We start from the raw sequence: 24020 nt of genomic DNA, 5'->3' as shown, positions 1-24020 counted from the left end.
GGAAACGCCCATGAAAACTGGGCCCTCTTAAGACTACTGCCATTCATCATTGGCATCTCGTACCTGAAGATGAAATGGCATGGCAAATCCTGATGGATTTGAAAGACATTGTGGAGCTTGTGGTTGCTCCAACACACACAGATGAGTCCATTGCCTATCTTGAGGGAAAAATTTCAGAGCACAGACAAAAGTACCAAGAACTCTTCCCCGATGTGAAACTGCTCCCAAAACATTATTTAGAGCACTATCCCCATCTGATCAGGATGCTCTGGACCATGCGATTTGAGGCCAAGCACAGTTTCTTTAAGCAGGTTGTGCGACACACCAATTGCTTTAGAAATATCCCCCTCTCACTTGCTACTAAGCATCAGTTAATGATTTCATATCACTTGAGATCATTCAGTTTTGAAAAAACTGCCTTTGAGATTACAAATGTGTCAACAGTTCCTGTGAATATTTTAAAACAGGAATTGGCTCAAACTGTTGAACAGAAGTTCCCTGGTACAACTGAAGTTCACCTCACAAAGTGTGTGTCAAGCAAAGGTGTACAATTCAGAAATGGGATGATAGTTGCTCATGGGTCTACAAGTGGACTGCCTGATTTTGGTGAGATCCTGCAGATTTGCATTGTACGTGAGAAACTATGTTTCATGCTGAAAAGGCTTTCTGGTTGGTACAGGGAACATTTCAGGGCCTTTGAGCTGGGTGCACATCCTGCCAGAGAAACTGTTTTGATTGAGCTTGGGGAACTTGCTGATTACTACCCTCTTGCAGACGACTTTGTTGGACATCTCAGAATGGTGACATTAAAAAGATACATACATTTATAAAGTGCAGTAACTGATTAACCGTTCTGCTGTCCACCCGGTTCAAGGGAACGAAAATGAAGGAACGGTAGAGGGAGAAAGAAGAGAGTAGGGGGAAAGGAGGGGAGATGGAGGAAAGAAGGAGGGTCAGAAAATGGTGGTGGAAAGAAAGAAGGGTGGCTGGGAGGAAGGAAGTGAAAAGGGTGGTGGAAAGAAGGATGGAGAAAGGATCAAAGGAAGGAATGAGACAGGAGGAGGGATTAAGGAAAAGAAGAAAGGAAGGACCAGGAGGGTTAAATGTTGAATGATTCCTTTATCCTCTGAATTTTCTGTAAAATTACAGATCTATTCTTGTTAAAAAAGGATATTTTATTATTGTTCTCGTTCTCTTTTCACAGATTGTATAATGGCTGCCCCGGTGAAACTAAGAATCATCCCAGGAGAAAACAATTCCCAGAGATTGATTCTTCCCAATGGGATTCCACAGTCTGTCAGTGAACTCTCAGAGCAAATAAAGACAGATTGTGGAATAGAGGGCCGTTTCAGGCTTCAATTCATGGATGCAGAATTCGGGAATGAATTCACCAACTTGGTGTCAATGTCAGATGTTCAAGACAAAGGAACCATCAAGGTCATCTTATTTGGGATCCACTTGGTCAGTCTGGTGACTCAGTTCCTCATCCCCTCGCACCCCCGCCCTCCTCAGCTTCTACCTCCTCCTGCTGTCCAGATGACTCCTCATCATCCCCTTCATCTTGCTGCTCATTTGACACCGACATACTGTCTTCCTCCGAGTCCACCTCCTCAAGATCGTCTGCATGGCCTGTAGTCTTCCCGGTTCCGAAGTTCTCCTATGATACTGAGCTGCAGCTGGACAGGGCCAATGCTGCTTTCAAAGCAACTGGAACTTGTTGAATCCTGATGCAAGACTGAAATCTTGCTGACAAGTAGCTTAACGTTGCCTCCTTTCCATCAGCACAAGCTTCAACTTCTACAACTCTGCTGAGCTTCCACTCATCTCTTGGTGCTCTGTCATCTTGTAGGACCACAGTGTCATTCACTTATAAATTTCTTGTTTTTTTCCATTTCAGATGTTGCTGAAGGTTTTTCAGGAGTTCTCGTTTCCATCCTGCCAGAGTTCATTGCTCTCTCCTCCATCTTTGACACAGCTAAATGTCTTCTTTACAGAACTGTCCAGGAAGGCATTCAACTGGTGGAACCTCTTGTTCTTGTCCAGAGTTTCACTTTCTGAGCTTTCAGTCTCTGGATGTCCTGTGGGAAAGCGTCTTCCTGTGCCAGTTTAAGGACAAACATTCTGCTTCTTTCTTTCTTCAAGGTTAGTTGTTTTAGTTGACCTTTGTTGAAATTGTGGAGTTCAAATCATGTGACATTTCCCAAGGTTTGGTGTGAAACAGCTTCCAGGAGCATGACTCTGACTTGGACTTCATCAGCTTCAACACACCACTGAACTCCAAGAGGACTGAGTGCTGGCTTCTGGAACTTGGTGTGGCTGCAGGAGAATGCAGTGTGAGCCTCATGTCTCAGTCACAGTGTTGAACCTGCTCAGACATTTTCACACAAACCATGAAATCTCCTCTCACTGAGTCAGAACTACAGAAGCTGTCAGACTAATATGACCACAAAAACTATTGGAGAAGAAGGAAGGAGCCTGATAGATATTTACTGTAGACCGGGACCAGGACCACTGAGAGGAACCTGGAGTTATCTTAATCCTGGACCAGAACCACTGACCACAACCACTTCACACAAGACCACGTGGCCAAATGGACGAGGCGTCTGACTTCGGATCAGAAGATTGAGGGTTCGAGTCCCTTTGTGGTTAGGAGTATCTGGGATTGTCTCAGCCACCATCTTGTTGCTGTGTGTTTCCTGATTCATCTGTTCTTTCACAAGGTGTTGTCTCTGCTCACCTGTGAATGTGAGAACCTGCTTGGGTTTGGAAAGCAGCTCCAATATGATCTGTCATTGAGCTTCTCTTCGGTCCTGGAGGAAATCCCTGCATTCCTGTGGCGTCCTCCACTCCATCCTGATGGTCGAAGACACTGAAGCAGGGTTTCATCTATAAAAAAATGCAGTGGACAACGTGACCGGCAGCTTTTCAATTTACCAGACAAGTGTTTGGTTTCCCCGTCAAATATTATCTGAATTAATTGAGCTTAAATGCTGCAAAGTATACCCCTGCAGCTTCCATGAGGCTTGGTGGGGGGGTACACTTTTCAAAGGGCCCCGCCCTCGCCTGTCGAATTTCGTGCGGACAACATTTCAATAGAGTGGTAGGCGGATTTATTCAAGGATATGCCCAAAGATCAGGACATAAAAAATCTACTCCTTGAGCAGCGTATCATGGAGATGTTGGGACTTTATTTGAGCAGACATAGTCTTGTTGTCCTTTAACCAGGGAGACGGCTGCTTTCTGGAGACATTGCTAGATTTTTGAGGTGCCACTCGGTCTATAATGGAGCCACAGAGTGAGTTAAAGCAGCACATAAAGCATCAGCATCAGACCAGTGGGCCAGATCACGAGAGTCAAACAAGGCCCAGAATCTCTCAGCTGTGGTTCAGTGATGATCCTCCTTCCTACCTCTGTAGAGGCAGGCTGAGGTTCAGGTGGAATAATCAGTTCAAAAAACAAACAGCTGTGGTCACTCAGATGGACATCCTCCACACACACACTTCTAACATGGAGGCCCGAGTGAGAACACCAGGTCCAGAGTCTGACCTTGCTGTGGGCGGGGCCTGACCCCTACTGCTGGAAATTAAAGAATTCAGTCAGAGGTCAGAGGTCAGCTGCTGAGTTACATGAACCACCATCAACATGCAGGCTGAAATCTCCAAGAACCAAAACTTTATCCAGTTTTAAAGTGGGTGACAGGAAGTCATTGACGTCATTTAGGAGACACCAGCAGGGCAGGAGGGTGGTAGACCAGGACACAGTGAAATATGTCACAGGAGCCCACTTTGATCATTTAGGACTCAACGGAGGTGTAGTGGTCAGAGTTCATCCTTCTGCAGGTGTACCTGTCACGGTACACAGCAGCGAGACCCCACACGGCGACGGGGGCGGGGCCAACCGAGGACTGAGCGTCCAGCAGGACACAGCTCTTCCAGGTGGAGGAACTCCCCGTCTCTCTGCCAGGTCTCAGTGAGGACCAGGAGGTCCAGGTTTTCACTGGTGAACAGTTCGTTCAGAGAGAAGGATTTGTTTGCGATAGAGCGAGCATTCAGGAGACCAATAGGACGACCTGCTGATGACGTCACTGCTCCTGTCAGCTGTGTCCAATGGGATTGGCCGCAGCCACCTCCCGCGATCACGTGGTTGTCCGACTCCACGGGGGCTGTAAGCCGGCTGTTTCTCCGTCATGTCAACACGGAAGTCCAGGATAATCCTGATAACACGGCGAAGTCCATGGGCAATGCTGGATGCTCGGGACGTCGGAAGCGCGGCGAAGAGAGTCGAAGGTAGCACTCCACCGGCGGATGAAGACAGCAGGTGTCGAGCGGGCGGGAGCAACGGGCTGGATGATTCGCGGACGCCGTGGTCATCAGGACAGACAGGGTCCCGCGGCGGGATGGGGGCCGTTCCAGCAGCTGGACGTCTCAGAGACTTCAGCTTTGCCACATCTGTGCACATTTCCCTGAGCTGTCCCACACAGCTGCACAGCTGTGTTCATGTCTGGAGGTTCTATTTGGGAGTTTCTGTCTCCCCAGTGTCGAGTTCCAAAAGCACAGCATGAATGTGAATTCAAATGTGCTCATCTTGTGAAGGAGTCCGTCCGCTTCAGAGGCTGTCTTTGCTGAAGTGTGGTTATGTTCTTTAATCCTTTCCAAGGCCGCAAACATAGCAGGTAAAACTGCACATTACAGCTTCAGAGGAGATAATCCAGTCAGAGCAGGACGACACACACGTTTTCTCTGTGGGCTTCATGTTTCTACTGTTCTGACTGGAGCTTCAGAAAATGTCAAAATGATCATTCAGAGTTAAATCAACACTTCAGTTGGTGTCAGCAGGAGCATGTTGTAGCTTTTGGTCTCTTCATTAAAAAGATCTTGGCCGCTCCGTGAAAAATCCTGGATCCGATTCTGATGTTGTGGAAAATGATGGATGGAGGCTTGACGTAAAACCTCCAGCTCACAATCTCACAGCCATGGAGATACCAAGTGCCTGGTGGTCTAGTGGTTAGGATTTGGTGCTCTCACCGCCACGGCCTGGGTTCGATTCCTGGTCAGGGAAGAGTCTCTTTCAGGATTGGTCTTGTGTTTGTGTGGAGAACAGCAGTATCCAAAGCAGAACAGTTCTATTGTGCTCCTTCTCTGTGACATCCATGTTCAGTCTGCAGCTCAATTGCTTGTGAATGGTAAACTGAATCAGACAGAGACAGGACCAGGTTCCACCAGCAGGAACGGACCTGAAGAGTCGGAGCAGAGGATCCAGTGACAGAACATCAGAAAGGAAGAACAGGAACTGCTGGAGAAACACCAAGAACTGAAAGAGAAGATGTGGGCTGTGAAGGCAGCAGTGGTCCAGGAGTGATGGGGGGAGGGGCAGGAACCCCCAAGCTGGAGGCATGACACAGGAAACAACATGTCAGATCTCTGTCCAGAAGATCACAGTGCTAGAACAGCCTCCACACACTACAGGATGACCAGGCTGAATTTTGCCCGATCTTCTCCTCCCGAGAGGAAAAATCCTGTAGTGTGTGGCGGGCTTAAGATCCTGCAGAACCCTCCAGCTCCAGATGGGTTCCTGGTTAATCCACCATGCAGATGATTGGGATGCAAAAATGAAGTGTTTCGAATTTGTTTGACAGATGATTGCTCAAGTCTTATTTTCCAGTCAGAATCACACACATTTTAGAAGAACGTACCTTCCAGAACTGACTCCAGTAGGCGGTGAGCTCAGCTGGTCAGAGCGTGGTGCTAATAACGCCAAGGTCATGGGTTCAACCCCCATACTGGCCACAGCAGTAGAATGATAAGTTCTTGTGGCTGCAGGAGACTCTGGTGAGACTTGAATCTCAAATAATCTCTTCTCACTGAGTCAGAACACCAGAAGCTTTCAAACTAACATGAACTACCTTCATAACTGTTGGAGCTTTCTCCTTCCTGTCCCAACATTAAACAACAGTCAAGTTCATTATGCTTCAAAACTCATACCTGCAGCAGCACTGACGCTCCCAGCAAGTCACTCAACAACCTGAAACCCTGATGAACCATGGAAAGACCATCAAACATGTCTTCCCCTCAGTGAACCTTTGTGTGGAACTCATTCAGCCTCTAATAAGGTGACCACTGTGTCAGCAGGTCTTTCAAGCTGTGCTGCTTTGCTGAGTCGTTCTCTCAAATGTTGACTCACTGACAAGTAGCTTAACTTTGGCTCCTTTCCATCAGCACAAGCTTCAACTTCTACAACTCTGCTGAGCTTCCACTCATCTCTTGGTGCTCTGTCATCTTGTAGGACCACAGTGTCATTCACTTGCGAATTTCTTGTTTTTTTCCATTTCGGATGTTGCTGAAGGTTTATCAGGAGTTCTCGTTTCCATCCTGCCAGAGTTCATCGCTCTCTTCTCCATCTTTGACACAGCTAAATGTCTTCTTTACAGAACTGTCCAGGAAGGCATTCAACTGGTGGAACCTCTTGTTCACTGAGAGGAACCTGGAGATACTTTAGACCAGCAGCAGAACCACTGAACACAAGGGCTTCAAATGGGACCACATGGCCAAATGGACAAGGCGCCTGACTTCGGATCAGAAGATTGAGGGTTGAAGTCCCTCTGTTGTTAGGAGCAGCTGTGGGATTGTCTCAGCCATGGCACTACCAATACACTTGTGTGGTCAGTAACCCCTCATGCACTCTGGATGCAGTCCGGTATTCCGCAGCACTGTGATTCACACAGATTTTATTTTGAAGTCACTTATTTTGGAACACGTATCGCGTTTCCTTCCGGCACCCGACTTATTTTCTCTGGATTGACGCGGTAGGGCTCCGGCATCCGGAAAAATAGGATCCTTGCGGAAAGAGACCGGAGCTCCGCAGAGGCTCCGGAGCCGGACCGGAGCCGGACCGCGGCCGGTGTGCACCACAGCATTGATTTTAATGACAACGGATTAGCTGCGGTGTCCAGACTGCAGCCGTTCCGGAGCCGGACTGCATCCGGTGTGCATCGGGGGTAAGGGGGTTCAACCCATGACCCTGCAGAGCCAACTGACCTCCTGCTACCTGGAGGTGCAAGCGCTCCTCACCATCATAAGTTCAAAGTGCAGGATGGTGGTGTGGAAATGTTGGACTGACAACATATGCATTTCTTCACTTCGAGTGTTGTTTTGTTGCATTGCATACCAATACTTATTATTTATTTCTGGTTGTGGAACTGAGGTTGAAGTTGTTAGCTGTATGATTTATGGTTTGTGGAGGGAAAACGAGAAGATCAGTGTATCGGATTTATTTCAGCTTCAAAATGCAAGTTGTACACAGAACAGCTGGAGGAGCTTTTAACTCAGATAGCTGCAGCTAAACAGTTTTGTTGGAGACTGATCTCACGTCCAACAAAGTCAGCTGAAGATTAAAAGTGTCTGATGGTACACCACGCTTCAGTGTGCGGAGGTTCCGACGGTCCACGCCGTGTCTCCCGGTCCGAACACACCAGCTGATCAGGGTCCTCCGAGCAGCTGACAGAGCTGCTAGCGTTATAGAGCACCGGCCGGATCCATCGGTCCCAAGTACTTCTCCAGTCCAGGAACATCCAGAAAGAGCCGATTGCAGTGATCAGGTCCATGAACATATCTGAAGTGAGCCCTGAGTCTGACTCGGACTCCTTCAGTAGCCCGTATAATGGGATTGTAAGGTGAAGCCGATTGTAAAAGGTTCATGTAAACGGGTGGCTGTGGTTCAGTGGGGAGAGCAGTTGTCTTGCAATCGGGAGGTTGTTAGTTCGATTCCTGTCTCCCCCTGTCTGCATGTCGAAATGTCCTTGGGCAAGACACTGAACCCCGAACTGCCCCCACTGAGCGCCTTGCATGGCAGCCGCCTCCACTGGTGTGTGAATGTGTGTGTGAATGGGTGAATGTGTTAATGCAGTGTAAAGCGCTTTGGGCTCTGTCAATGCAGTGTAAAAGCGCTATATAAGTGTAGACCATTTACCATGTAAACGCCCGAGTGGATCCGTTTCACTCGGAGCGGGTTGTGATTGGGATCCGATTGTACGAGGTAAACTGCACTGATTGATAATCTGCTCCATGTCTCATATATGTGGCCTTCGACAGCAGAGTGGATTAAACTCAGGGGTTATTTGTTCCGCGCATGCGTTCAATAGTACGTAAACGCAGTGAACAAGAAGCAGGAAAGTCAAAAACAAGCACAAGCACTTGGACGGTGGTTGAGAAACATTTTTTCAATAAAAACCACAAGAGAACAAACACTAGAGAGGAGAGATGGCTGCAAATTGCGCAACAGTGAGTTGTTCAAAGAGCACCGCAGCAGACGATGAGCGACCGCCCGGCCGGTGTTATGGATTAACTGGTTCACATGTGTAAACACATTCTGGTAACAGCAGATGTCAAAACAAGACTCACAAAAGACTGTAAAGTTATGAATTTACTGTAATTGTAGATAACTCACGTTCGCTAGTAGGTTTTTCAACATCTGTTGGTCACAAGTTAACAGGGAGACCAGTTAATTCGAAACATCAGCAGGTGCAGCAGAGCTCCGGTGATTTACACCGTGATGTGCTGCTGGGCGGAACGCTCGCTCCTTGAGCAGCGTCTCATGGAGCTGTTGGAACATTTTTTGAGCAGATCCAGCAGATAAAAACTCTCTGCTCGGCGCTGAGGACTGCTGCTGCAGAGAGGAAGACCTGGAAGTTCCACGAGAGACTTTGTGCTCATGTCACAGAACGCAGCATGATCCGCTTCATCCAGGGTCCTGGTGAACGAGGATTGATCGCTGATCGCTGTGTATACCGTCCATGTATACACATGTGTTTAACATGATCGTTTTCAATCGGATTGGAAAAACAACATGTAAACTGGACCAGTGTCTCCGACCATCAGGACGGAGTGGAGGACGCCACAGGAATGCAGGAATTTCCTCCAGGACTGAAGAGAAGCTCACTGACAGATCATATTGGAGCTGCTTTCCAAACACAAGCGATTCTAACATTCACAGGTGAGCAGAGACAACACCTTGTGAAAGAACAGATGGATCAGTAAACACACAGCAACAACAAGATGGTGTCTGAGACACTCCTAACCACGAAGGGACTCGAACCCTCAGTCTTCTGATCCGAAGTCAGACGCCTTGTCCATTAGGCCACGTGGTCCCACTCGGTTATCTGCCCCACTAGGTAATCTGCCCCACAGCTTCATGCTGCCAGGAAGCTGTTTCACACCAAACCTTGGGGAAGTTGCTTGATTTGAACTCCACAATTTCAACAAGGGTCAAACAAAACAACTACCCTTGAAGAAAGAAGAGAAAAACAAAATCACACCTGAGCGGACAGACGTCAGCTACAACACAAGAACGGCTGGACTTGTGTTGGTTCATCAATCTGTGTGACTGACTCTGCTATGTCGCCAATATAAGACACAATGAAGACCTGATCAAGGAGCAGTGAGCTCTGTTCAGTTTGTCTTTTGAAATATTCCTTTAAGGTGGACTGACAGCCTGGATTTAAAGGCTGCATTGAAAATAATACAAAATGAACCTGGAGCAGATTTTTATTTTTGACATGGACAAGACTGATTTCAGCACAACGACGAGAGACAACCCCATGCAGATGATTTGGATGGAATCACTGAGGAATTTCTATTGTGTTTGATAGATGACTGTCAAGTCTCATTCATTTTTTTGCAATCAAAATCAAAACAAATGTCAGAAGAACATAGCTTCCAGATAAACTGAAGCAGGCCAGTTAGCTCAGCTGGTCACAGTGTGCTGCGAATAACACCAAGGTCATGGGTTCTGAAAGTGTGTGTGGCTGCAGGAGAGTCTGGACTTGGATCTCAGACAATCTCTTCTCACTGAGTCACAACAGGAAAAGCTCTCGAACTACCTTCATAACTGTTGGAGCTTTCTCCTTCATGTCCCAGCGTTAAACAACAGTCAAGTTCATGATGCTTCAAAACTCATACCTGCAGCAGCACTGACACTCCCAGCAAGTCACTCAACAACCTGAAACCCTGATGAACCATGGAAAGACCATCAACCACGTCTTCCCCTCAGTGAACCTTTGTGTGGAAGTCATTCAGCCTCTAATGAGGTGACCACTGTGTCAGCAGGTCTTTCAAGCTGTGCTGCTTTGCTGAGTCGTTCTCTCAAATGTTGACTCACTGACAAGTAGCTTAACTTTGGCTCCTTTCCATCAGCACAAGCTTCAACTTCTACAACTCTGCTGAGCTTCCACTCATCTCTTGGTGGTCTGTCATCTTGTAGGACCACAGTGTCATTCACTTATAAATTTCTTGTTTTTTTTCCATTTCAGATGTTGCTGAAGGTTTTTCAGGAGTTCTCGTTTCCATCCTGCCAGAGTTCATTGCTCTCTCCTCCATCTTTGACACAGCTAAATGTCTTCTTTACAGAACTGTCCAGGAAGGCATTCAACTGGTGGAACCTCTTGTTCTTGTCCAGAGTCTTCACTTTCTGAGCTTCCAGTCTCTGGACGTCCTGTGGGAAAGCATCTTCCTGTGCCAGTTTAAGGACAAACGTTTCTGCTTCTCTTCTTTCTTCAAGGTTAGTTGTTTTGTTTGACCTTTGTTGAAACTGTGGAGTTCAAATCATGTGACTTTCCCAAGGTTTGGTGTGAAACAGCTTCCTGGAGCATGACTCTGACTTGGACTTCATCAGCTTCAACACACCACTGAACTCCAAGAGGACTGAGTGCTGGCTTCTGGAACTTGGTGTGGCTGCAGGAGAATGAAGGTGAGCCTCATGTCTCAGTCACAGTGTTGAACCTGCTCAGACATTTTCACGCAAATCATGAAATCTCCTCTCACTGAGTCAGAACTACCAGAAGCTGTCAGACTAATATGACCACAAAACTATTTGAGAAGAAGGAACGAGCCTGATAGATATTTACTTTAGACCAGGACCAGGACCACTGAGAGGAACCTGGAGTTATCTTAATCCTGGACCAGAACCACTGACCACAACCACTTCACACAAGACCATGTGGCCAAACGGACAAGGCGTCTGACTTCGGATCAGAAAATTGAGTGTTCAAGTCCGTTCGTGGTTAGGAGTATCTGGGATTGTCTCAGCCACCATCTTGTTGCTGTGTGTTTACTGATTCATCTGTTCTGTCACAAGGTGTTGTCTCTGCTCACCTGTGAATGTTAGAACCTGCTTGGGTTTGGAAAGCAGCTCCAATATGATCTGTCATTGAGCTTCTCTTCGGTCCTGGAGGAAATCCCTGCATTCCTGTGGCGTCCTCCACTCCATCCTGATGGTCGAAGACACTGAAGCAGGGTTTCATCTATAAAAAAATGCAGTGGACAACGTGACCGGCAGGTTTTCAATTTACCAGACAAGTGTTTGGTTTCCCCGTCAAATATTATCTGAATTAATTGAGCTTAAATGCTGCAAAGTACACCCCTGCAGCTTCCATGAGGCTTGGTGGGGGGCACACTTTTCAAAGGGCCCCGCCCTCGCCTGTCGAATTTCGTGCGGACAACATTTCAATAGAGTGGTAGGGGATTTATTCAAGGATATGCCCAAAGATCAGGACATAAAAATCTATTCCTGTCATTAAGTGGGGGAGTATCTTCAGTGGATGTAATCTTTGTCGCTCTTCGTGGCAAAGTGATTTAAAAACCTAAATAATTTGGTCCTAGAAACATTTGTTCTTTCTACAAAGTAAAGTTATCTAACAAGCTGAGTGGACTGTTTACAACTACTGATTATAAAACCTGCACTGAGCGTCAATGAGTAATGAGGAGTCCAACAGCGGAGTCCCGGACAGCTCCCCCATAATGACGGTCAGGATCCACCTGGACAGCCTCTGTAGGGCTCAAACCCTTTCTCCTCTGAGCTATTCTGTTTAGTAAAAAAGTCTTTAAGCTTCGGCTGTTTCCACATGTGTCTCCTGCTGTATTGTTGTTGCACTGCACGCTTTGTCGGAGTAATGAAACACGTGCTACAAGTTTAGTTTCGCCTGAAGAAAAAATGTTTTGTTCCACATCGACCAGGCCGGTTCATAAAAGATAAGATTCGAAGTTTTGTTGTTGTTGTTTTTTTAAATAAAATGACGTGGAAATTGCCTTTTCTAATTCAAATTGAGCTTGGAGGGAATATTTTTCAGTGGACATTTTGACCGGTGGTGTTCAAATATGTCGGACTTGGGCAGATTTTCCCGGTCAAAGTCCGGTAATTACCGGATAACAGAAACCCAGCACTGAAGGAGTCCCAGTCAGGTTTAGGGCTCACTTGAGATATGTTCATGGACCTGATCACTGTCATCAGCTCCTTCTAGATGTTTCTGGACTGGAGAAGGACCCAGGACCGATGGATCCGGCCGGTTCTCTATAACACCAGCAGCTCTGTCAGCTGTTCGGAGGACCCTGATCAGCTGTTGCTGCCTCCAACCAGCTGGCTGCCAGCATAGATAGCAGACATAGCATGGCATTTCTGGATGATGTAAAACTTTCCACTGAGTTTGGGAGCCATCGATGGCTGACATGTCCACATCAGAGCACCCGGCACAACTCGGAATCTTTCTCAGAAGTGTGTTAAACAGAGCTGTATGCAGATGGATGTTGAGACTGATGGGCTGATTAGAACCACATTTTCCAGCATGATTGTCTTTTTTTACTGATACAAAATGTGTGAGTTGGCAAAGGTTTGAAGCTGTTTAGCAGTTGCAGGGCTAAAAGTAAAAGAAAACCTGAGCTTTGAACTCCTGTCCGGAGGGTGGGGCACAGTTGGTCCCTGGGTAATTTGGTAAACAACCCTTCAGCATTATCCTTGAGAGAGAAGAAGACGACCTACGTATGTGAAACTCCATCAGGTTAATGAATTTGAGGAATTATTAAATTGGGAGGCATTTCATTCAACCACAACGGTAACAATAATACAACTTCTACATGATGCACACTTGAAGGAATGACCAGACTCGTGTGGGTTTTTTAAAGATGAGCTTTAGTGAACAGTCTCTGAAAAACACATGACACATGGCTGTCACCTCTGTCTGGGTGCGTTCCACAATATTGGCCCAGAGCCCTGCTCACTTTTGGGGATACTCCCTCTGGTGGTGAAGTAGGGGTGCAAGCCTATGTGTCTGTTATTTGATGGGGACGGGAATACAGTTTTAGGGAATGAAACAAATTACAATGGAAACAACTAAAAGTAAAATAATAATCAAATGGGGGGTAACCTATGTTCCCCTTACACTCTCCCCTCAAAACTTACATGGCGTCCCGACATGACACTATCTGACCTTATGCAGCAAATTATCAATTGCATTCACGCAGGTTACAACTGAGTAGGAGTCAGAGTTCAACAATGTCCATCAGAATGCATGACTGTTGCCACAAGTTCATATGACAGGTCTCTCCCATTGGTGTCAAATGCTTGCGGGTGGTGTCATTGTGCACGATGACAATCCACTGCCACTTCCAACTTTAGCATGGGTATCTGCATCCTCTCTGAGTAAGGCATCTTAACACAGTTCTGACCTCTCTTTAGCATATGGTAGTGTAGTCCAAGCTGGATTCCAAGGTCTTATTCTGCATTTCCAAACCAAATCAGCATATCACAACATTCAATGAGCTTATCAACTAGTATATCAACTAACAATAATGACAATTCTGAGCTCTTTACAATGTTACTTTCATCTCCGAGTTACACCTCTATGAAATGTTTTAGTCAGATGCTACAGTAGGCTGTCCTAACTGATGATAAGTAAACCTCAACTTTGGTTTTCTTACTCTGAAGGATACTTTCTTTCTTCAACAGGCGAGATTCAGCATCTGCTTGATCACTGTTCTCGTTTTCAGAAGAGTGATACAGGATGGCTGGTTGAGAGCTGTCATTTCCTTGGGTCTCAGCATCTGTGTCATGTTGATCCCCTTCACTCTCTTGATCACCTCCTGCCGTAACATTTTCTGGGTCAGGATCAGGTTCCCTTGGCCACTGATGCTGGACACCTTGTTCCTGGTGATCTGCTGACCACTCCATTACTCTCCCAGTCATCCTCCTCTTCTGAACTTTGTTCTTGCTCAAGTTGTTCATGTCTTCTTTTGTTTATTTGTTTCTTCTTCCTTGCTTCTGTACGTGTGTTTTCTGTTTCGATTGGTAAGAAGTTACACGGCAGCAGAAGATTCCGGTGGACCACCAGGACTCGTCCTTTTCCATTTTCCGGCTTAATTTCATAGACCGGGCTGTCCTTGTATTTTTTTTGTGTCACCACAAATACTTGGTCCTCCCAGAATGATCTTAGCTTTCCTGCTCCTCCTGTCTCATTGAAATTTCTGACCAGTACTCTGCATCCTGTGTCCAGTTATGCACCATGTACTTTTCTGTCATAAAGCATTTTTCCTCGCCTACTCTCTTTGTATGCTGTCTCTGAGGCAAGTTTGTAAGCATCATTCATGCAAGCCTTCCACCTTTCAGCATAATCTCTGTGTGACATGCTTTGCTCTTTCACTGTGAGGTCAAACATCAAGTCAATGGGAAGTCTGGGGTTTCTCCCAAACAACAGAAAGTAGGGTGCATACCCGGTGGCCTCACTACGTGTACAATTGTAGGCATGGACCACTTTTGAGGGACGCTTTCCAGTCTGCTTTTGCCGTCTCTGGGAGGTTTCGGAGCATCCATAGCAATGTTCTGTTAAATCATTCCACCTGACCGTTCCCATGGGGATGGTACGATGTGGTTCTGGACCCTTTTACTCCACTGCACTCTTGAAGCTTGGCAAACAGCTTGTTCTCAAACTCCCTACCTTGGCCATGGTGGAGTCGTGTGGGAAAACCAAACCTCAACACAAAATCCCCAAAGACTTTCTCAGCAGCTGTTTTGGATCTGGCCAGTGGTCCATAACGCTAGCGGCTCTTACAGCGTCAGCTGTTCGGAGGACCCTGATCAGCTGTTGCTGCATCCAACCAGCATTTGTGGATGATTTGGAACTTTCCACTGTGTTTGGGAGCCATCGATGGCTGACATGTCCAGATCAGAGCACCCGGCACAACTCGCCATCATTCTTCCAACACCTGTGGGGCAGGAGCCCTGGGAAGACACGGTGGAGGGTCAAGGCCTATGGAGCTACAGGAAGATCGCCAGCTGCCAGCTGGCCTGAGACCATCAACTGCATCTTCAGATCCGTCATGAGAACCAAAGTCACAATGTTCCAGCTCAGGCTCAGGCCCAAACTAAGTCTCTCAGTGGTTCTGGTCCTGGTGCAAACTAAGTCCACGGTCCTATCACTGGTTCTTGACCCCGTGTGAAGTAAATACGGACCCTCAAAAGAGTCAATTTCCTGACAAAGATGTCCCTCGAAATGTGTGGGGAAAGTTGGGTTCCGCACTTGGAGTTAGAATTCCAGTCATTGGCCAGTATGGGGGGTTGAACCCATGACCTTGGCGTTATTAGCACCAGGCTCTGACCAGCTGAGCTAACTGGCCTGCTGCAGTCAGTTCTGGAAGCTACGTTCTTCTCAAATGTGTGTTGATTTTGACTGGAAAATGAGACTTGAAAAGTCATCTGTCAAACTCAGTGGAAACATCTCAGTGATTCCATCCAAATCATCTGCATGGTGGATTAACCCCATCCCCCAAAAAACACCCTCTTTGACTTCAGCACAGAACTGTTCTGGATCCTGTTGTTCTCCACACAAGGCAAAGACGAAAAAGACTCTTCCCTGACTGGGAATCTAACCCAGGCCGTGGCAGTGAGATCGCTAAACCATAACCACTAGACCACCAGGGACCTGTTGTCTCCAGCTTGAGAATCATGGCTGTGGGATTGTGAGCTGGAGGTTGACGTCAAGCCTCCATCCATCATTTTCAACAACATCAGAATCATATCCAGGATTTTTAACGGAGCGACCAAGATCTTTTTAATGAAGAGACCAAAAGCTGCAAATGTGGCGTTATGAGCACCATGCTCTGACCAGCTGAGCATCAGGGAATTGAGGAAACTGACTTTGAGTCGGAGTTGATCAAAGACCTTTGCCAGCTCCCTGGCATTACAAAGACCAGAGCCCCTCCCTTACCATTCTTGGGGGAACCCAGTTGAGAGATTGAGAAAATGACTCAGTAAAGCAGCACACCTTGAAAGACCTGCTGGCACAGTGGTCACCTTATTAGAGGCTGAATGAGTTCTCACACAATGGTTCACTGAGGGGAAGACTGTTTGATGGTCTTTCCATGGTTCATCAGTGTTTCAGGTTGTTGAGTGACTTGCTGGGAGTGTCAGTAGGCATGTTTACATGCACCCATAATATCAGCGCCCATAATACGCTCCTGACGCTCCTGACGTGCCGCCCCGCCGCCCGCCGCTCCACGACGCTCGTCCACCATAGACTTTGCATAGAAAAGCGCTGCCCACGACGCCCCGCGACGTGTCCGGTGTGAACGCACCATAAGACTCACAAAAGACTTTGAACGTATACATTCACTGTAACTGTCGATAACCGACGTTCGCCAGAACTATTAAAAGTTTCAGTCATGTATTGGTCACAAGTTAACACGGGCACCAGTTAATTCGAAACATCGGCATGCGGTGCAGAGCCCCGGTCCTACACCAAGACGTGCAGCTCGGCGGGCCGGCGCTCCTTGAGCAGCGTATCATGGAGATGTTGGGACTTTATTTGAGCAGACATAGTCTTGTTGTCCTTTAACCAGGGAGACGGCTGCTTTCTGGAGACATTGCTAGATTTTAGTGGAGCCACTCGGTCTATAATGGAGCCACAGAGTGAGTTAAAGCAGCACATAAAGCATCAGCATCAGACCAGTGGGCCAGATCACGAGAGTCAAACAAGGCCCAGAATCTCTCAGCTGTGGTTCAGTGATGATCCTCCTTCCTACCTCTGTAGAGGCATGCTGAGGTTCAGGTGGAATAATCAGTTCAAAAAACAAACAGCTGTGGCCACTCAGATGGACATCCTCCACACACACACTTCTAACATGGAGGCCGAGTGAGAACACCCGGTCCAGAGTCTGACCTTTGCTGTGGGCGGGGCCGGACCCCTACTGCTGGAAATTAAAGAATTCAGTCAGAGGTCAGTGGTCAGCTGCTGAGTTACATGAACCATCATCAACATGCAGGCTGAAATCTCCAAGAACCAAAACTTTATCCAGTTTTAAAGTGGATGACAGGAAGTCATTGACGTCATTTAGGAGACACAGGACCAGGACACAGTGAAATATGTCACAGGAGCCCACTTTGATCATTTAGGACTCAACGGAGGTGTAGTGGTCAGAATTCATCCTTCTGCAGGTGTACCTGTCACGGTACACAGCAGCAAGACCCCACACGGCGACGGGGGCGGGGCCAACCGAGGACTGAGCGTCCAGCAGGACACAGCTCTTCCAGGTGGAGGAACTCCCCGTCTCTCTGCCAGGTCTCAGTGAGGACCAGGAGGTCCAGGTTTTCACTGGTGAACAGTTCGTTCAGAGAGAAGGATTTGTTTGCGATAGAGCGAGCATTCAGGAGACCAATAGGACGACCTGCTGATGATGTCACTGCTCCTGTCAGCTGTGTCCAATGGGATTGGGCCGCAGCCACCTCCCGCGATCACGTGGTGTCCGGCTCCACCGGGGGCTGTAAGCCGCTGTTTCTCCGTCCATGTCAACACGGAAGTCCAGGATAATCCTGATAACACGGCGAAGTCCCATGGGCAATGCTGGATGCTCGGGACGTCCGGAAGCGGCGGCGAAGAGAGTCGAAGTAGCACTCCACCGGCGGATGAAGACAGCAGGTGTCCGAGCGGGCGGGAGCAACGGGCTGGATGATTCGCGGGACGCCGTGGTCATCAGGACAGACAGGGTCCCCGCGGCGGGATGGGGGCCGTTCCAGCAGCTGGACCGTCTCAGAGACTTCAGCTTTACCACATCTGTGCACATTTCCCTGAGCTGTCCCACACAGCTGCACAGCTGTGTTCATGTCTGGAGGTTCTATTTGGAGTTTCTGTCTTCCCCAGTGTCGAGTTCCAAAAGCACAGCATGAATGTGAATTCAAATGTGCTCATCTTGTGAAGGAGTCCGTCCGCTTCAGAGGCTGTCTTTGCTGAAGTGTGGTTATGTTCTTTAATCCTTTCCAAGGCCGCAAACATAGCAGGTAAACTGCACATTACAGCTTCAGAGGAGATAATCCAGTCAGAGCAGGACGACACACACGTTTTCTCTGTGGGCTTCATGTTTCTACTGTTCTGACTGGAGCTTCAGAAAATGTCAAAATCATCATTCAGAGTTAAATCAACACTTCAGTTGGTGTCAGCAGGAGCATGTTGTAGCTTTTGGTCTCTTCATTAAAAAGATCCTGGCCGCTCCGTGAAAAATCCTGGATCCGATTCTGATGTTGTAGAAAATGATTGATGGAGGCTTGACGTCAAACTTCCAGCTCACAATCTCACAGCCATGATTCTCTACATGGAGACACCAAGTCCCTGGTGGTCTAGTGGTCAGGATTTGGCGCTCTCACCGCCACGGCCCGGGTTCGATTCCCGGTCAGGGAAGAGTCTCTTTCAGGATTGGTCTTGAGTTCGTGTGGAGAACAGCAGGATCCAAAGCAGAACAGTTCTATTGTGCTCCTTCTCTGTGACATCCACGTTCAGTCTGCAGCTCAATTACTTGTGAATGGGAAACTGAATCAGACCGAGACAGGACCAGGTTCCACCAGCAGCAACAGACCTGAAGAAGAAGCCGAGGATCCAGTGGAGAGAAAGCCCAGGCTGAGAGACGACAGTGGTTTGATGTCTGAGTGCTTCCTGACAGAGTTCATCAGCTGGAGGAGAGTTTATGCAGTCAGAGTCTCTCTGGATGACAGAGAAGACCAGAAGCTCATCTTGTCTTGTTTTAGAGACGCTGACACTTGTGTGACACCTGAAAAGTCTCAAGATACCTGATCCAGGACTCTGCAAACGATTTACCTCGGAACTGATGGATAATTCATATCAATGAAGAGGCTGCTGCCAATGCAGCCAAATCTCTCACTGGTTGAGCTGAATATCTGGTGAATTATCTTTAACTACCCTCGTCTCCATTTCACCTTGAGTAGGCCAGTTAGCTCAGCTGGTCAGAGCGTGGTGCTAATAACGCCAAAGTCATGGGTTCAACCCCCATACTGGCCACAGAACTCAATGGTGACTGTGGGGAACACAGCTGGCCCCGCACCTTCAGCAGGAGGTGTCTGGTTGTAAGGAAGTGATTCCAAATCAGTTCAGGATCACATCTGGTGGCTTTAATCAATCCAACCTCTAAATGTCATGATAAACATGACAATGAAATTTCTTTACAACATTCAAACTCTGCATAGTTTTTATATATTAATGCAACATTGGTGCAAGGTCCTTCTCTCAGTCCTATAACCCCCCACAGTGTGAAATCAGCAGACTACAGAGAATAAAATATAAAAATAATAATCCAGTGCAGGCACAGAGGTCAGTGTCGTAACAAAATGGTTTCTCCTGGGTGAGTTGTTAGTCCTCCGCAGGATAGTCGGTTGGTGGGGCTGCCACCTCACAGTGTACCGACACACTGGGGTCTTTGCTTGTCAGGAACCTACCTGGAGACCGTCCCCCCAAGGGTGACCCTAACAGGAGCAAGCTCCAGACGGTGTCGCTCTCCAGGATCACTGGAACACGCAAGCCCCCTCACCACATCAAGGCCAAGACCCAGAGGGGGACAACGCCACATTCGCTGGTTCGGCCATGTTCTCCGTCTTCCCCTTGACCACCCAACAAGAGCCATTTTGAAGTTTGATCCAAAGGCCGCAGGCAGGAGACGACCACGAGGCAAGCCCCGCACTCGATGGCTTGACATCATCGCAGACGACCTCTGACAACATGGAATTACCGTGAAGGACACAGACCTGCTGGCACAAGATCGCCTGTGCTGGAAAAACCTGGTTTCTCTGGTCGGCTCTACGCAACGGGACGGGACGCCAGCCCAACGCAGGAGCACTAAGTAAGTAAGTAAGGCACAGAGGAGAAGCAGACAGTAACAGAGGTTCTGCAGCTCACAGAGGGAAGGTTCAGACTGGTCTCTGACTTCTGGTCTTTAGAGTCCAGTTCACAGCTGTTGTAACAGTGGGGAGTGGGGAGAGCCTCTGGATGGACAGAGAGAGGAGGGGGGCAACCGTTCAGGAGCCTCACTGCCTGAGGGTCCAGGCTGGGGTCCAGTCTGCTGGTTCAGGCTCGTATGGACCTTCTACCTGAAGCAGCAAGAGCAACAGCTGATGCTGATCAGCCTGAGTGCAGCTGGAAAACCACAGAGAGAGACAGACAGAGAGAGGGTCCAAGCTGTGGAGTCTGCGGTGTGTTGATGAGTCTGCTGGGGCTGATGGAGTTCAATTCTGAGCTGGAGTCACCAGACAGCATCCTGATAGATGTGCTGGAGCTTTCAATGTGACTGGGAGCAGGATGCAGCAGGTTGGAGACGGCATCGTCTGTGGATCTGTTGTCACCTGTTATCATTAGCTGGTCACCCATTACACTTCCTCTCGATTGTTTGTTGTCCTCTTCAAAAAGGAGAAAAGGATGTGAAGCCGGCCTGGGAGAGGAGCAGCAGAAGAGGCAGAACCCATCCCTCCAGGGATTTGACAGGTCTGGAATTGAGTGCCACAGGTCTGCAGTCATTTCGTCATGTGACATTGGACTGTTTGGGGATGGCCACTATTGCTCCTGTCTTGAAGCTGGCTGGAGCCACACTGTGGACATCTGGTTGGAGATGGAGGTGAAGATGTCCCCTAACTCAGGACTGAGCTGGTGTCAGTGGAGGGGAGGGGCGGGGTCAGTATTCTCCCTGTCAAAACAGACTTAAAAGTAACTGAAGTCCTCAGATGAGGTGGGGGCTGCTGAGGAAGACGGAGGTCGGGTTCTTACAGTCCACAATAGCCTTGATGCCCTCCCACCCGGCCTGGGGTTTATGGAGCTGGAAAAAATGGCCTCAAGGTACCGTTTGTACTGTAAAGTAGTGGCATTGATGTCTGCATTTCTTGTAGTGACAAACTCTCTTCAGGAAATTAAAGCACAATGGTTTAGGAAGACATCTACGTCCAGAAGTACTGCTTCTTCAGAAATGCTCTATAACTGGTGGAAACCATGTGTTCAGAAAAGAAGAGATTTCGGTAACAATAAAGAGTGTTCAGGGACAAACAGTGGGTCCACCTATTCCAGAGGACATGTTCAGTCTTCCACGATCTCTAATGGAGAGTTCTTCACTTTGTGTCGTCTCACCTTCTTGATTTCTCAGTGGGAGTCTCCACTGGGCTTGAAGAAGGGTTTTCACTGAATGTGATTTAGTGTGAAGACAAAACATTCACCAGTGTTGGACTCCTGGTCAATCCACTATGCTGATGATTTGGATGAATCACTGAGGAGGTGTTCCTGTGGTTGACTATTTGTTTTTGAAGTCATCTTTGTCTTTCAAGCATAATAAAGACACATTTTGGAAGAAAGTGGACAACTGCTCCAGCCAGTTGCATTTGCCTGTTAACATAAGACGAGGAACGCCATCTGAGCAGTCGCAATGTTGAACCTGCTCAGACATTTGCACACAAATCATGAAATCTCCTCTCACTGAGTCAGAACTACCAGAAGCTGTCAGACTAATATGACCACAAAACTATTTGTAACACCCATCCCATGTAGCTCAGGAGTGAACCCCGTTGTTAACCCAGTGGTAGTACTATGAGTGGGGCCCTGGGTACTGTTACTTTCTAAAATAAATCTGGGTAAACAGGAGATACAAAATAAACGGATCCTAGACTCTTAAATAATATTAAGTTTTGTTGACGGTGCCTCCACTTAGCAGGAAAATTGATTATTGTACTTTTTAATCCCACTAAGAAAAATATAAATTCAGTAATTAAGCTTTTCCATTTAAACCTGTCTCTTTCCCACCATAAAACACAATAAGACACAATACGGTGTAACTGAAAGCAAAACAGATTTTAGTTAGATGAACTATTTACAAAAACATATATCCAAAACCAAAAATGTTTCTTTTCACAGTTACATTCAATTGTAAGAATCCCTTTTCTCAGTTTTGTTGTCCTCAGTTCAATTTCCTTGGAATTTCTCAGTTCCTTCTATGATCGTTGCAGGCCTGATGTTGCTTGGGTGCGTTGTGGCCTTACAAACATAAAAATTGCCTCTTCACTTGCTACGCAAGCTAGAAAATAAAATTGCACGTGCACCTGTTCAGAAGTAGTACTCACAAATCCGTAGCTCAACTGGCAAGTCGTGGCGACCAGCTAGACACCAACTTCAGCAGCACTGAAGACATTCCAGATGACCAGAGGCGACTTCTCATCCACAGAAGGGTCCAAAGAGAGCATCCTTGGTCCAATGATATCCAGGTAAAACAGTCCAAAACGACCCAGTAGACTCGGCATCCACCCGTTTTAATGACTATTTTTAACATTAGACTTCCTGGTTAGCGTCTGCTTCCCTCCTGCAGGGAGCTGCGGTCCTGAACGCTCACACACGCACGTCAGACTACACCCCTCACTTCCAATTGGCTACTACAGGTGCTTCATCCAATGAAAGAATAGAAATCAAAAGATTGACATAACAAGTTTGGTAGTTAACAAAACAGAAACTTTTCAAACAAACTTGTTTTAAAATAAACTCTTATCATATTAAGACAAAACCTTTTGGTGACTCAAAACATCTTAACAATTTAATTTACATGAATTAACCAAATTATTTATTCTGATTTTTATAACACTTTTCCTCTGTTCACACATTCATGAAATACATTTTAATTCACTGAGCCATTAGTTTTATGGGGATAGTCTACAATATGAATTTTAGACTGGGCTACATATTTGAGAAGAAGGAAGGAGCCTGATAGATATTTACTTTAGACCAGGACCAGAACCACTGAGAGGAACCTGGAGACATTTGATACCAGCAGTAGAACCTCTGATCACAATTATTCTTCACAAGACCATGTGGCCTAATGGACAAGGCGTCTGACTTCGGATCGGAAGACTGAGGGTTTGAGTCCCTTCATGGTTAGGAGTGTCTCAGACACTGTACTGTTGTTGCTGTGTGTTTACTGTAAGTAAGTTTTATTTGTTTCGCACTTTTCCCAGACCAGGGTCACAAAGTGCTTCACATAAAAGTAGCCTATACAAAATACAAAATACAATCACCAAAATAACATAAATATGCTAGATAAAACAGTACCATGCACGCCAGAAGACATATAAATATACAACAAAAGACAGTACCATACAGGCTAAAAGGCTTGTTCAAAGAAAAAGGTCTTTAGCTGCTTTTTAAAAGAATCAGCATTGTCCAGAGACCTGAGCGAACAGGGAAGCTCATTCCAAAGACGCGGTGCCGCTGCCTTTAATGATCTATCCCCACGACTTTTAAAACATGTGCGAGGAACCATTAACAAGTTTTGGTTGGAGGACCTCAAGCAGCGAGTGGAAACATAGGGCTGGATCAGGCCCCTGATGTAGTCCGGTGCCTGCCCGTGTGGAGCCCGAAACGTCAAGACCAAGATTTTAAAATTTATCCTGAATGAAACAGGGAGCCAGTGTAGGTCCTTGAGAATGGGACTTATATGGGCTCTCCTACGAGTGCGGGTCAGGAGCCGTGCAGCGGAGTTCTGGACAACTTGAAGGCGCCAGTTCTTTTTTGTTGAGACAGGTGAACAGGCTGTGACAATAGTCGAGGCGAGATTAGACAAATGCATGTACAATCATCTCCAACTCTTTGAAGGACACCATTTTGCGAAGTTTAGCTATATTCCGAATTTGGAAAAAGCAGTTTTTCACAAGCTGATTGGTGTGGTGTTCCAAGGACATTCCTTCATCAAAAATAACACCCAGATTTCTTAGGCTGCCTTTAACTGAACAGTTCAGGTCACCAAGATGGTGTTTTATGGCAGACATGGCGCCGTCTGGGGCAACAATCAGTCTCCGTTTTGTCTGAGTTCAGCTGCAGACTGTTTTCACTGAGCCACTCCTTAATTCTGGCCAGATATCTCATCAGCGACTTAAGTTTTTCTGGCTCAGATGACTTAAAGGAG

General features: G+C 47.1%; 5 non-coding genes across 5 annotated transcripts; 3 read left to right on the top strand and 2 right to left on the bottom strand.

Moving 5' to 3' along the window:
• Positions 1-4986: 4986 nt before the first annotated feature.
• trnae-cuc (transfer RNA glutamic acid (anticodon CUC)) lies at positions 4987-5058 on the top strand. Its single transcript has one exon. It is a non-coding gene; the product is annotated as a tRNA-Glu (tRNA).
• A 4011-nt stretch (positions 5059-9069) lies between these two features.
• Positions 9070-9142, bottom strand: trnar-ucg (transfer RNA arginine (anticodon UCG)). Its single transcript has one exon. It is a non-coding gene; the product is annotated as a tRNA-Arg (tRNA).
• A 6217-nt stretch (positions 9143-15359) lies between these two features.
• trnai-aau (transfer RNA isoleucine (anticodon AAU)) lies at positions 15360-15434 on the bottom strand. The gene has a single exon. It is a non-coding gene; the product is annotated as a tRNA-Ile (tRNA).
• A 2981-nt stretch (positions 15435-18415) lies between these two features.
• Positions 18416-18487, top strand: trnae-cuc (transfer RNA glutamic acid (anticodon CUC)). The gene has a single exon. It is a non-coding gene; the product is annotated as a tRNA-Glu (tRNA).
• A 541-nt stretch (positions 18488-19028) lies between these two features.
• On the top strand, positions 19029-19102 carry trnai-aau (transfer RNA isoleucine (anticodon AAU)). Its single transcript has one exon. It is a non-coding gene; the product is annotated as a tRNA-Ile (tRNA).
• The last annotated feature ends 4918 nt before the right edge of the window (positions 19103-24020 follow it).

The sequence above is a fragment of the Salarias fasciatus genome, unplaced genomic scaffold, assembly GCF_902148845.1.
Source record: "Salarias fasciatus unplaced genomic scaffold, fSalaFa1.1, whole genome shotgun sequence".
In the NCBI taxonomy this organism is placed as follows: Eukaryota; Metazoa; Chordata; class Actinopteri; order Blenniiformes; family Blenniidae; genus Salarias; species Salarias fasciatus.
The sequence above is the reverse complement of the archived record's forward strand: the minus strand, read 5'-3'. Positions and strand labels throughout refer to the sequence as shown.